The sequence below is a fragment of the Dromaius novaehollandiae genome, chromosome 2, assembly GCF_036370855.1.
Source record: "Dromaius novaehollandiae isolate bDroNov1 chromosome 2, bDroNov1.hap1, whole genome shotgun sequence".
NCBI classification, from domain to species: domain Eukaryota; kingdom Metazoa; phylum Chordata; class Aves; order Casuariiformes; family Dromaiidae; genus Dromaius; species Dromaius novaehollandiae.
Window position 1 is genome coordinate 134824926 of NC_088099.1, and position 14734 is coordinate 134839659.

Genomic DNA, 14734 nt, shown 5'->3' on the forward strand with positions numbered 1-14734 from the left:
TTCTTTCTTCCTTGATTACAGCTATGAGAAAATTATTTATATTTGGTCAAACAAAATCAGTTTTCACAGACTTTCACTTCTTGTCTCCAACCACCTATTGTTAAATACAGTTTGGATAGTTACTGTGGCAGCCCGTTGTTAACAAACTGACAGCACTTACTGAAACTCCACAACACAACAATGAGAAGGCTGAAAACTTTTGCAATGATGAAAACTATTGCAGTCTGTCAATTGTATTCATACTATAGGTAGTCACAACAGTTAAGTTAAAATGGAAAAAAATATAAGGAATTCAAAATCAATGAAAACAGACCGGAGAAGTCATGTTTTCTAATGTCAAGTAGGAGTATCAGATGTTCTTTTAAAAATGGGTAGCATGTTTCACCCTTGGGCACCTTAGAGGTAGCAGTCAATTTTCAGCCCATTCTGGCAAAATTGAATTATTCATGTATGATCTGAAGCCTGCTACTTTAGCTTACATTGTGTCATACACATGATGACTTCTAAGAGACTTTTTTTCCAGCCAGATATTTCCAAAATGCTCTGAGCTAAATGGCTTTTTCTTTTGCAACAGCCATCAGAGAGCTTTCAAGTACTCTATCTTTGACCACAGACAGCCTGTTCTGTCCCTTTTTCCCATCCTCTCACTTACTTTCCTTTTCTTTCACTTGTTTCACTCTTTCACATATTTGTCCTTCCAGATGTTTGTCTTATAATTTAAAGAAACTTAATCTAATTAATGGTTACTCATTCATCATGGATTACAATTAAATTTCATTATCAAGGTCTATTAAGGCAGTTGTAACATCAGTTAACATATATCTGAGTAATGTTCTTCTTTTCAAAGCCATACTGAGTAAACAGCATTACCTAACTAGCCCTTCCACTATTTGTTCAGCTAGCATCACTAAGAACAATGAGTGTTAGTGACTTAGCAGTAAAAATAAATAGTAAGTAGAGTTAGATCTCCTTCTTGCTGATCCCCTCTCAACTAAAGTCAATAACACACAGCAAGTATATACCTGTCAAAAATACTAAAACATCATAGTCTGAAGGGGACACAGATAAGATAGAATTTAATTTCCAAAATTACTGCAAAAAAACTGATATATAACATAGCCATCTACATGGTTTTTGAAGCGATTTGTTTAGATCTTAGGATCTTGATTCTAAAATTGATGGCTAGTCACTATTTATTTTAATTGCTTTATATTATGAAATTTTACAGAAAGGGATTTTGAAAAGTTTTACGAGGTCTGGCTGTCCTTATACTTTCCACATGCTGCAAAATGTCCAGGTTGTAGTGTAAAAACTGAGTCAGGGTGAGAGCACAGTTCTGCAACACTGTTGGCCCTTCTATATATCACGGTAGACAGTGGCAGAGTCAGGTCAAGGAAACTTGACCTCTGTGATGATCAGTCACCCTGAAGCTAGCACATAATTCAGTTTTAGGGACCAAAGCATAAAAAAGGAATCCATGCCAGTGATGAGCTTGCCGATATTGATCACCGTAATGAACTGATATTTGTAAGTCACAGTCATTAAATCAGAGTTATATAGCAGTTGCAGAGCAGCTAGTTCCCTTGAGGGAAATACCAACTGAATCAATTCTGCTGGAGTTTTTTAAGACTTTCATCTGAAAAGCTTCTTATTCAAACAACTGTTAAATTACACATTCTGAATTTTACCTGTGACATACTTCATCCTGAGACTGGATTTTTGAAGAGCAGTTTTAAAAATTCTTTTGCATAATGACCTGAATATTTTGATGACTTTTGCAGATTTTACTTCAAAATGGAAATTCACTCCATTAAACATAATCAAAAAAATAGGTGCCAGTATTCTAATCAACCTAAAAGTGGAAAGAGATCATATCTCCATCCCTCATCTGGAAGCACAAATGCATTGTTGGACAGATGCTTCTTGAAGCAAACTGAGGACAGTTCAGTTTTAAATGTTGATAAATAAGATTGAACGTTGTGCTAAAATAAACTATTTAGCTAATAAACAGGGACTCTTAATTCCAGTAATTTTTGAGTTCATGAAACTATTCCCACCCATGCTCAAGTGCTTTTCTGACCATACAAGAAATTTTATTGAAACAAAAGTTTTCAATCAGCCTCAGTGATAAAGTCTTTCACAATGAATCTTCATATTTAGTCCTTTACTGTATCAAAACCTGATTTTAAAAATTAATGAAGCCCAGGACAATCAGGGCTCTACCAAAGAGTTCCCAGCCACGATTTGGGACTTAGCTCAGCCCAAGCAGTTTGGATCCAGTCATCCTATTCTGGAAACTAACAGAATTTAATGGTGTCAATGTGTCCAGGCGATGTCAATTAGACAAAAAGCCAAAGGAAAAAAAACTATAAGGCTTTATTTACCAGCACAGCCGCAGCCTAAGCCTCTAAAGGATTGTCACATGCCACGTGGGTACTCTGTTTAGTGTAATGTAGCCCAAATCTTAGCTAGGACCTCTTTGTGCTATAAAATACAGCACCAATGCTTATAAAAATCACTGCATCAAATGTAAGGAAAAGAGTAAATCCTATGCCTTTTCCAAGCAACCTAGACAATTTCCAAGTGGCTCAGTACAGCACAGTATTATGACAATGACTGCTCACAAACTTCTTCCACACTTATTCCTTTTTGTGGCCATGCTCTGCTAATTACTTTTGACTAGCAAAGCTCAATATTAGTATTTCATTATTTACAAGGCAAATGTCTAAGCACAGTAAAGCAAAAGGATGAAGATCATCTTCTATATACTCAGCTGTTAAATCACAACCTTCACGATATTTTCATATCATACACAAAAATCGATTCTTAGATCACTCAAATTTAGAGCGGCATGTTCTACACCCTGGTTGTCTGTCCAGAGGAAAAGAGATGCCACTTCAGGAAATCCCTAAAGACTTCGAGTCTAGTAGAAGCTAATCTTGAGGTTCAGTGTTTTTCTGAATCAGAGCTACAGTCCTCCCAGAAAGCTCTCCCAGGGTGAGAAGGAGCTGCAGAGACAGGTTCAGCCATTTGGCCATCAGAGCTCCCCCAAGCGTGGCAGAGACACTCCAGTCCCACCACTTGTACACGCAGCCAGAGGAGGAGAGCAGACCTGAACACACGGTCAAATCCTACCACAGTCCAGTGAAGAAATAGTTGAAGCAAAGATATGCTGTGTTTAGTTACTAACTGCAGGACAAGTAAGGACTGTTTTGTTCCACTTGCTCTTTTATTATCTGATGACGTATGTTGAAAATAAATCACTGCTCAGGTATTTTCCTGATTTGAGGTAAAATCATTTTCATTCTCCAAAGGATTAAACACTGTGGTTTGTCAAACTGCTGTCTTGGGTGGGGAGTGAGGGGCTAATCCAACTTTGCCAACAGAAACGTTACAGAGAGCTGAGCTGTGGGAAAAATCTCCAGATAGCTACATGAGCTGAATGATTATTTCCCCTTGAACTTGCTCACTGTGACAATTTAAGCAGCTGAGTCTCACTGTGTCCAAAGTTTTATGAAAGCTTCTATAACTGCTCTCATGAAAAATTCAGTTTCTGTGATATTTGCAGCTGCCAGCAGAGACAGTGCTAAGGACCCTGTGTGAAAAAACTCAGCTAATCTGTGCTGAAATGTCATGGTTTGTGTTATCCTGCTCACCTTTCCATCTGTCTGCTTCTTTTTCTTATCTTTCTGTTTAATTTTGTAGACTCTGAGGCTTAGTTCTCCCATATGTATACGTTAATACTGCATTTGGTAGAGAAACCACTCTTCTTTTATATAGTCATATTGTTAATACTATGAATTAATCTAAAATATAAAAATTCAGTCTACTCAGTATAGCTTGAATATAAAGGATTTGTACTCATCAAAAAATGCTTCTAATCATTTTATGGGGAAGGGAGAATAAGCAGACAAATTACTGACAATGTGAGTAGAGCGCTATGTAGAAACACTGGAAAAATAGGCTAAATTAACTGGATATATTTCTCCCAAAATATTGATTATGGTTTGCAGACTTCTAATAAGGTCTGCGCACATTCCTGTTTCAAAAATGCTGTGGTTTTACTTTTCCAATTCAATGCCCTTCCTCAAATAATAAACAAGCAAACAGAACAAAGCAGCTAGAATTGAGTTCATTAAAAAAAGGCTGATGTATAGTAGGCCAAACAGTACTCTGACAAAGGTGAATTTCCATTTGTCAGCTGTGCAGTCAGGCTTTAATTCTCTAAGTTTCACTAAGATCTCTGGCAGCACGAGATGTAGAAGAAAATGCTCAGGCATTAGATATTAGACAGTTGTCTAGAGTTCCCACATTATCTAGAAACTGTAAAGGTAGGTGTTGAATATGTAATTTCTTTCTCTTTGACTTTTTTTGTTCAGTCCGCATTTGCCGTAACATTAGTTATTGATATCTTTTCCTTGTGTTCTTTTCCAGATTTCAAAATTTTCAGTTTTTCTGTAGAATTATTTTGAGTCAAAATTTAGTAGTCAAACACTCTTTCAGGCATCCATGCAAGCTAATGTGTTATTCTTCATTATCTTCTTGTATCAGCACACTTTGCAGTGTGTTTGCTGATATATGAAATACTGTTTTCCCATTGGAGTTTGCACTCTTTACACAGGCAGCATGAAATGAGCTATGCATAAAAAGCAAAGAAAAATCTATAATGTAACACTTTTAATGCAGTCTTGTCTATTTAGTTGTCACTTTCTGGCATGGTCTAGGTCAAACACCTCCTATACAGACTTGAAAATATAGTCTACAATTTAAAGAAATTCTGTATTCAGGGAATGAAACTGGAACTCAAGCGGCTAGACTTGTACTCTTGGCTTTATCATCAGCTTTCTTTTTGCTTTTCCATTCCTTGGCAGAGATGGAAAAAAAACTGTCGGATCAAGAGAGGCTAAGCAGTTACATGGGTCCTTTACTCCTGGGTCTGAGTGTGATGCATTTGGCAGTGCTAAATGGGGAGCAATTGCTCCCTTAGTCAGCTTCTCCTACCTACACTTTTCTCCAGTAAATCCACCCCTTTTTCCTACTATTTTTTTGGATTATCAGTAACATAGTCTATATGTATAGTTGTAAGTATAACCTCTAAGTATACAAAGACTACAAAACACCTTTTTCACATCTTTAGAAACCTAGTTTCTATGCAAAAGTTGATATATCAATTCTGTCTTCACCAAAGCCCTCCCTCAATTCAGTGTCTGTACTACAAAGCACGCAGAGAAAGACTACTGACTCTACCCTGAAAGCAGTCAGTAGCATAAATATCAGCTTCATTTTGAAAAAAAAAGAAAGAAGGAAATATACTAGAGCCAGAAAATGATGCATGTTTTGTTTCACTACCTACAAAAGTTATACTATTCATCCGAAAGTAGCGATTCATGGCAGATGGTCAGCAAACACGTAGATTTGCAATGGATCATAGAAAGCAGGCTCTGCATGCATCTTTTGTTAGTAGAGAAAGATGGAGTTCTCATGTTCCATAGACAAACTAGATCCCTCCTAATAGAAATTAGAAAAAAATATATTTTTATAAGTTTCATGATAGGCAAGAATTGAAATATCCTCTTAATTTTATTTTTAATACTCAAGATTATGTACTGCAGCAAGAATTTTCAAAGTTTCAAGCTCTCTTCAATGTATTAACGTTTACCAGGCATTTTCTAGAAAAGTTTAGAGGATATGCAGGCAGCAAGTATGCTCAAAAATAAAAGCTCAAATCTCTTTCCATTCTCCGTAGAGAATCACAAATTTTCACAGAGCTTTTTAGAGTACATAAGACAAGTACAAGCATAGATATGACTAAGCCAAGAAAAACAGATTTAAGTGAGGTGCATGCCATCCCTGTGGATAGAATTAAAATGGACATTGGGACTACCTATAACCCATTGTCTGAGTAAGAAATGACTCTAGACAAGGAACAAGAGATGCAAACCTGAACACACAGAATGAATATTTTGGTGCACTAAGAGGAAAATGTTAGAAACAAAGAGTACATGTTGTGAGACTATTGTCTCTCATACTTTCTACTTTATTACTCTCCTCCCTTTTGTTTTCATTTATACCTATTTCTTTAGAAATATTTCATATTTCTTTAGCTGTAGATAAGGTGTTTTTTGTTTTTTTTCCCCCCCATAGACCTGAACAGATAATATATATCATTATTCTGAGGCTCTTTCTTAGGTAAATAATGTACTAAGTCAGATTTGCTCTTTTTCATTTGGTTCTAATTATAGTTTGAAAATGAAAGGAGAGGTGATGTAGGGGGATGGAAGAAAAGCAAGGGAAAAGCAATGTACACAATTAACTATAGTACAACCCAAAATGGCAATTTATAGACAGATGGACAAATGAAATTGCTGGTCCCAAGGGCCGCAATTCAAATTAGATTTAACATTATAAGGGATGACAAAGAATTAGTCTTATCATCATACATGCTTATGCCATATTTGCTGTTACATTTGCACATTACTCTCTTCATCTTACTAGCTTTTAAATATATGAAGTAGGAAGAATGTTTGCAGTGAGGCTGAGTGACAGCACCAAAAATTAATATTGAGGTAGATTATGAAGGAGCAAAATGAACTTTCATCTTACACATGGAAAGGTTGTTCCAAGAATACAAGGCACAGAGACACAAAGTCATTTGTGCATGAAGCAGGCATAAAGATGTCCTAAGAGAATACCCAGTGCACTGCAAAAAGTTGGAAACACATTGTTTTTGGCAGTACACTTTGGTGACTCCTTGAAGGTAGGCAGAAGCCTGAATGTAACAGTTCTGTGATGAAACAGAAGGTAGTATTTGGGGACATGTGTAGGGGAGGGGATATTAGAGATATGCCGGTTGCTCAGAAGAAAGCAGAAAAGCAGCACAGTGGGGCTTTAACGTTAAGCTCTTGAACCTTACTGATGATCAGGTCCAATAAAGATGTTTTTGACAGAATGATATTTTCTTTGTGGGATTTGGGGTCATTTCTACTTTACTATTTTAATTTGACATTTAACACTGACAAATTCAGTATGCAGGTGGGGAAAGGGAGAGATGAAGTGAAGGGATGAGGCCAGACACAGGGAGTTTGTAGGCAGATGATAAAAGAGGCCACAGAAGTAGATGAAGTCATTAAAACCTGGGCACAGGAAGAGGAATAATAGGCCAAGAGCAACAACCTAAGGTTTGGAACAAGTCATTCCAAAACTATGAGATGTAAATGGATCACATTAATGGACTAAGACACAAGTTTTATATAAAATAACATATATGCATATTAAATATTGATACATTCCAAAGAAAATATCCTATGTTGCTTGAATGGCTCTACAAATACCCTGTAATTAGCATGTGCCTTGAGCAACTGCTAATCTGTTAAGATCAGAAAATACCAGAAAATAAACTAATTCAAAAGCTTTCTAAAGGGTTTTCTAACATATACACAGACTGTACATTGTCAAATCACTCCATGTAAGCATAATTTTGAAATTTCAGTCCAGCTGGTGCTTTTATCTCTGAGGATGGCTTTTTGTGACATCTGTCATTGTTTTCTCAAGGCTTTTCAGAAAGGAGGCACATTAATTTGGAGTTCCCAAACTGAATTATATAAGCAAACTATATTGTAGGAAGTGCGGAGTGAGTACTTGTCTCTGAAATACAGCCCTGCTAAGGTGTATCAAGCAAGGATCTGAAAAAGTTGACATTTCTGAAACTATTGCCCAAGGAATTTCATCTGTTTCAAAGCAGGTTCTTGAGGATGGTCTGTAAATGAGAGGAGAAAAGACGGATCCAAATACTAGTCTCTGTCAGGCTGTTTACTTGTCTACAAGCTGACTATAAAAGAAAAGCAATCCATTGGTAGCTACTTGCATTAGTTTCCTCTGTTTTTCCCTGCTTAAACCAGGGATAAGACACAGGCTTCTTCTTAGATCTGTTAGGCTTGCTTCCTATTCCTTCCATACTTCATTTTATATGACCTTGTTGCAAAAGGAGATGTATTAACCCTTAAACAGTTGCAGTGCCTTTATATGGTCATATATTGAGGACATGAGATTCGATGAAGAGTTCTGACTTCTTAAGATATGTAAATACCATGTAAATACCAGATGGAGACAGTTTACACAACTATATCTTACAACATTACACATGCTCAATTGAATGCCCTGAGGATTTTGAAAGGACTGAAGTGAACTTAGATGTGGAAAAGCCTTACACAATAGACTTTAAAGTTTCTTTTGTCTGGCTTTTCTGGCAAAATTGCTTACAAATACCTCTTTGTCTTCCCCATATGACCTTGATCTCCAAGACGCAATGTTTTTCTTGAAAAATACAGTCTGGGAGTCACATGTAATCTTTCTGTATTCACTAAATCACTCCCTCTTACTGAATGCAGCTTTTAATTTTTTTCAACCCTTTCTCTTCTGCAAATCTCCTATATGTTCCTTTTTAAGGAGAAAACAACTATTCCACAAAGCAAGCCACTTCACAGTTGTTTTGGTCATTTCTGAAACATATTTCCTTTTGAACAGAGCACAGTGCTTCAGCTCTCAGAAATCTCATCTGGCCATTTCATCTGACTGAACCAGCTCTAACACCTTGCTGTGTAATGCATTTGTATTCCCATTAAACTTCCACTGAGTACTATTACTAGTCAGGACTACTGTCTGTGCCAAACTTGCCCAAAGGGAGTCCAGCAACAGCTAATAATGCCATTTTCAGCAAGAACCCAAGTAATTCTCTAGTATCTTCTCCAGATTGGCTCTCTCTTACTTTTGGGAAGCTTTTGCATTAAAAACACATTTCTCCTAAACTTTGTGCTAGGCAGTAGGTGTTTTGAAATGGATCTTGCAGGAAAACCTGTAACTGAGGTATTTATAATTCAGCCTGTACAGCTGTATTAGCTCATGCTCATTGCTGTGGCTTAAGGGTCCTGCAAGAGTCTATGGCTAACAGTATGAAATTCCTTATTTCCACAGGCAGCATGGGAGTTCAGCACACTGTGTTGAAGCATGTATCATGCATACCGTTCTTGGGAGCAGAAAAATCTTTCCACCTAGTTTCTTCATTATTTTTCATTTTTAGCTCACCTTTCAGCATCTGTAACAAACTGCCCTGATGTGAACTATATGTCAGTGTAGGTATAGGAATAAAGATACATTCAAATGTTGAAGATGATGTATCCAAACTTTTTCCTCTTTATTCTTTTTTTCACTTCAAAGTAGATTACATCTCTCAGATTTTAGTGTGAAATATTGTAGAGAATGGAACTATGACAGAAAACAGAAACCTTGACATTCATTTGGAGTTAGGAACCATTAAGTGTAGACTCCAACCAGCAGATTTTCTAGTTGTCTGCTTTTTATTAGTTTGCTATTGACTTCCATAAGGCATGGTGCCAAATCTGGGGGCAGTCTCTCCTTTCTGATTCAGATAAAACAGCAACTGTTCATTCAGCAAGGGAAGATCTGAGGAAAGGAGCTGTTAACTGAAAAGAAGGCTGGTGATTTGTGTGCCGCTGCTGTACTCTGAATATGTTTATAAGGCTGCTTGAAGCTGTGCTAGTCTGAGGACTGGAGAAACAGAGGTCACCACCCAAGCCTTCGACGAGGAAGGTGTGAGCAAAAGAAATTGCGTCAAAGCATTGTTTAACATTTGTCCTTTCCCCAGCCATGACCTGATTTTCAGTCAGCAGAAACCTGTAGAGTTCCCGTGCTGTGATAGCAAAACAAATGATACGGCTCCCCATCCCTGCTGCCACAAAGTTGGCCTGGATGAGAATTTCTCCGGTTCTTGAAACAAAAGGCAAGAAATTTTACAGACATAGCCATAAGGGGACGAGGAGAAAGGAGAAAAATCCGGTTGGGTAGCACAGTGAGGTTTCCTCTCAGTGGAAACTGCAGTCACCTTGAGCTCTTGTCTCTAAAAAGAACAAAGTTTTATTCTGAGCCTACCTCTGAAAGAAAAGGATCATCGAGAAAGTAAGGATTTTTGCCTCCATGGCAGTCCTTCCCTGTGGAAAACTGAAAATGTAGAATGAGAGGGGGCCGAGGGGCAAAAAAGCTGTGAGAGCAGAATGGGGAAAGGCAGAGTTAAAAAGTAAAAATGAAACTAACAAGATGAAATAAATATGGAGGGAAAGAAGGTCATGGAAATGTAGTTTTAGAAAGGCAGGAACAAACTGAAGATTACGAGCCGAATTAGTTCCAAACAAACATGTTCAAACTGAGGGAGAGAGACGCAGACGATGAAAAAGGATGATAATGGGGATAAAGTAAAAAAAACAAGAAGGCCCACTCTAAATTGTGGAAAACATGTTTTCAACGTATTTGTGGCCATCACCTGTCCCAGGTCTCTTCACATCAGGTCTGTCCACAGAGAAGGGACTGCGTCATTTGGCCCTTTTCTACAGCTGCCTGAAGGTTAGTGCTTTAGATGTGCTGGTACACATTCAGCAGGCCTTAAAATGGTTGATGTGACCCTGTGCTGGGCCTCTCTCCAGCAAAGAAAATGCAGATAAAAATCATCAGCAGAAGCAAAAGATATATTTCAATCTTTGACATCCCTTTCTGACACCTCCATAGAATTAGCTTTCGGAAAGAGCAATGGGACTGAACTTCATCCCAAGCTACCACAACAACAGTTCATTTCAATAAATAAATCTCTCCCTCCCCTACATAAAGGCTTGTGAAAGTTGGAATTTTCTTTAGAGTGACTCTTTACAGCTAACAGGAAAATGACATATTATTAAAGCTTTTCATTTTCAGCACTAACTTTTTCCCTTAGCTTTTTGTCTATTTAATTAAAAAATGCAACACAAAATATGTTCAGCAGTGGCTGTGGCAGCAGACTGAAACAATCTGAAGTCTTTTTACTAAAAACCTCCAAACCATGTTTAACTGTCGATTGCCCATTGGTAGGGCAATTACCACTCATTACCACTTTGACCCTTGCGCTCCACAGATTTTGTCAAAATCAACACAACAAGTCACATAAGCAGCAGGAGTGAGCAGAAACCTCATTCCTTTTCTTGCATCTCAAAAGATCTTGCATAAATGTACCCCTGAAGTGATGAAGATAGTGCTCTCTAGAATGTCCTGCCTTGTTTTAGGTGGGGCTGAGCCCCCCTGCTCTGTAGGAGGGGCTGTGGGGTGCTTTGACTTCCCACCAGGCACCAGCAAACCCCAGCTGCTGGCTCCCCCGCACAGAGAGCAGCCGATGCACAGTGCAGTCCCTTGTTCCATACTAGATGCAAGTACATTTCTTTTCTCTGGGGTGTTTTGTTCTAAGTAAATGCTATCCCCAGAGTATTGTAACAACAACAACAACTCTCTGGATGCTGAATTTTGCAAAGGGCATTTGCAAAAATGTGAGATTTCAGCACTCAACACTGTTCGCATCCTCTAACATTTAGTTGGAGCACACAACAGCACAGAAACTTGCCAGCCCATTATTTTTGCAGAAACTTTGAAGACCCGAACAGGATCTCGAAGACCCGGAGGCAAAGGATTTCATTACTGAATATGTAGAGATGCTTTTAAGATGCACTGATTACCGCAAATACAGCAAGTAAATAAACTGAGCAATTTGCCTGTGATCTAATGAAAACAGGCAGCCAGCTTGGTGAGTTCACAGGATGTCCTGGTAAAAGTCTTGCCTGATATGCCACTGAGCTGTTGCAAAAGGAACTAAAACTTATTATTTAAATTAAATATTTTCTGTGTCTGTGAAGGGAGATTTTTCCAGGAGTAACTATCACAAGAACAGCAATCCAATTACCTATGCTGTGGGCTTTGCAGCACTCAATTAAGCAGCACAGTAAATTTCTTCACTGAAGACTGACCCAGTCAATAATAAAGGAAAAAACAAGAGTGAATTCTCTTTTGGGTTTTCAACAACTATGTGCAAGGTGAGAACACCCTGCTTTTCTGCCTCCCAACAGCTCTGGTTTTCAGGCACAGGTTTAATTCAGTGCTGACAGGATGGTTGAATCTGAAAGTTAAGAAGACCCACAATTTCTATAGATTTTTTGGCAAATGGGTCTGCATGGATCATTGGACTGCACTTATCAAGTATTTTGGGAGAATTTAGATACACTCAGTCAGTGAATTTGAGCTGAAATCTTTGGAATTCATTTAGTTCAGAAAAAATGATTGAATCACAACAGTCAAAAATAATTCTGGAGAGAAGAAATAAGCACAGTAAAGTTCTTACAAATGAAATGAAATTCAAAGTTGTGTTGCTATTGCGAAGCAGTCAGATTGTGAGCTTGTAGTCATTAAGCCTCTGCCAGCTTTAATCTTACTAGCAATCTGATTGTTCACCTTTCCCAACTGATCCTGTTTACAGCTTTCACACTTTCAGCACTTGATTTCTCTGGTCACCTTTCAAACACAGACTGTCTCATGCACAACATACTAAAAGTAGGAAATAAACACTCATAACAATTTAGAATTTACTTAAACATATCCTAAACATAGCAACACAATTACAGCTCTGGAAAACAAATAATTAAGGTCAAAGAAATAAACTGAAAAAAAAGAAAAACTAGGCTTCAATAACAGACTCAGTTTTACATTTTTTCTAATTATTTATCTGCTTATTCCCTGATTTTTGATCTTATGTGCTTGAATGTGCTTCCCCTTGAATGAATTGGAAAGGCTGTGCTTAAGTGGAGTTTCATGAGCTTTCATACTTGCTATAATTCTTTGCTCTGAAAGTTGTACTTTGCTCTGAGCTTATAATTGGCAGTAACATATTCCATTTTTAGATATAGGTCTCCACCTTTCCTTGGTTAGAAGGATTGTCTGGGGCAGAACTCGAGGAAGAAACCAGTAAGCAGAATCAGGCCTGATGGACCAAAAACTAATTGCATGGTGGCAGAGAAACAATAGGAGCTCTAAAATAACTAGGAAATTTCCAGGTCTGTGCTGGCTCCATAGTGGCAGCTGCAGAATGAGTTTATAAAGGGTGGTGGAACTGCATTGCTTAAGACACTGTAAAAACAGAGAATAAGGACAGTTCATGCCTTGGACTGCTGGTGGTGGAAATAGACAGGAAAAAACAATGTTTTGTAAAAGAAATGGTCCTATAAATCTCACTATATGTGTCTGTCTGTCTGTACATAGTTTGCAGCTGAAAGTCATTTGGTGAGGAAATAGAATTTTCTGAGATAAATATTAATTGAATGGAAAGACAAAAGGAAAGCAGAAGACATTTTGAACGACAGGCAATAAATGGCAGTGGAAATAAAGGAAAGTGTGTTCAAGTCAAGTGAGACGAGGAGTTCAGGGATGGGGCAGTCTGGAAAAGGCATCGCACGGCACACTGCCGCTTCATGAGGCGCTCCAGTGGCACCCCCGAGAGCCTGAGTCTCTCCTGCAGAAATTTCTACCCCTCCTCCTCCCAGCTTCTACTCTCCCTCTGTCACCTCCTGCCAGACAACTATCCAGGGAAAATCAGCACTGCCAGAGAGTCCCTTCCCATACCTCCTGAGGCTGGGGGAAACATGGACCTGCATCGATGCTCATGCACTTGTGGGGGAGGCAAAGTGATACGAAGAGCTGCCCCCCTGCACACAGCTGAGACCGGGATGTATGGGAGGAGAAGTAATCCTCATTAAGTCTTATTATCTTCACTCTCAGCAGTTTGCTGGGGGTTGCTTTGCTATGGGGGGAAGTCCCAGAGGATATTTCCTTCATACCTTTTTTATTTTCTTTCCCTTCTCCCAGGCCTCAAGCAATATCTTTAGAAGTGCTACTAGTTTTAGGAAACACATTGATCTCAGTCCGCTACCAGATTTTTACCTCATTTCTTTCTAAATTCAAGTGAGTAGTTACAGATACCAGTAGCCATCTTAAGGACACTGATCATTCAGCACAAAGGCAGTAAGTAGAATCAAACATCATTTACAAAACATTAATATTATCTTAATATTCAAGATATTATCAAGAAAGGTATTAAGAAAGGTGTTGAAAGGGATACAACAAACTAAATCAGAAGTAAAGAGCAGCATAGTCTTAGTATATTGCTCAGGTAAAGTGTGTCTCTCGCTGGATTACATCTCTCAGGATGCTGCATGGATAAAGCTAAGCTCTTCTTTAATTGGAATTAACCCTACTGGTTTTCATCTGCCTTTGAGGAGTGCTGTGCTACAAACTACTGCTGCCTGTAGCTGCGTGAGCTGTTGTGCGTGCGTACTTTGACAACTTTTCCATGTTGACATTTTCAACTTCAAGCCTTCAGACTTTATTTTTCCTCACATAGTCAAAATAGTCTGAAGAGAGGAAGAGCAGAGGAAGCAATTTCCCAACTCACTACACCAATTACACTCAGAAAATGTCAGAACCAGCATTGCTGACTAGTGCTCCAGATTGGAAGCTCATTAGTGCTCCAGATTGGAAACAGATATACCTAAAACCTTGCTACTGCTCAGTGGAGGAAGACCACAGACTTCCAAAAAAAATACATAAAAACAAAAGAAAAACAAAAGAAAAACCCATCACATAAACAACACCCAAACACTTGTGAGGAAAATGGACAAAGCAGTCACAAATACAAGAGCACTTCTGCTAACTTCTGCCAGAACTAGATCACCTAGGGAAGTGAGCAGATGCACAGGGACCACCGATATGAGGTGATGCTAGAAGGGTGGAAGGCACCTCGGATGGTGCACAGCTGGGAGTTCTGTCATGCAAGAGCTGCAGTATGTCTGCACCTCCGTCTCACAGGGGAGCCAGGCTT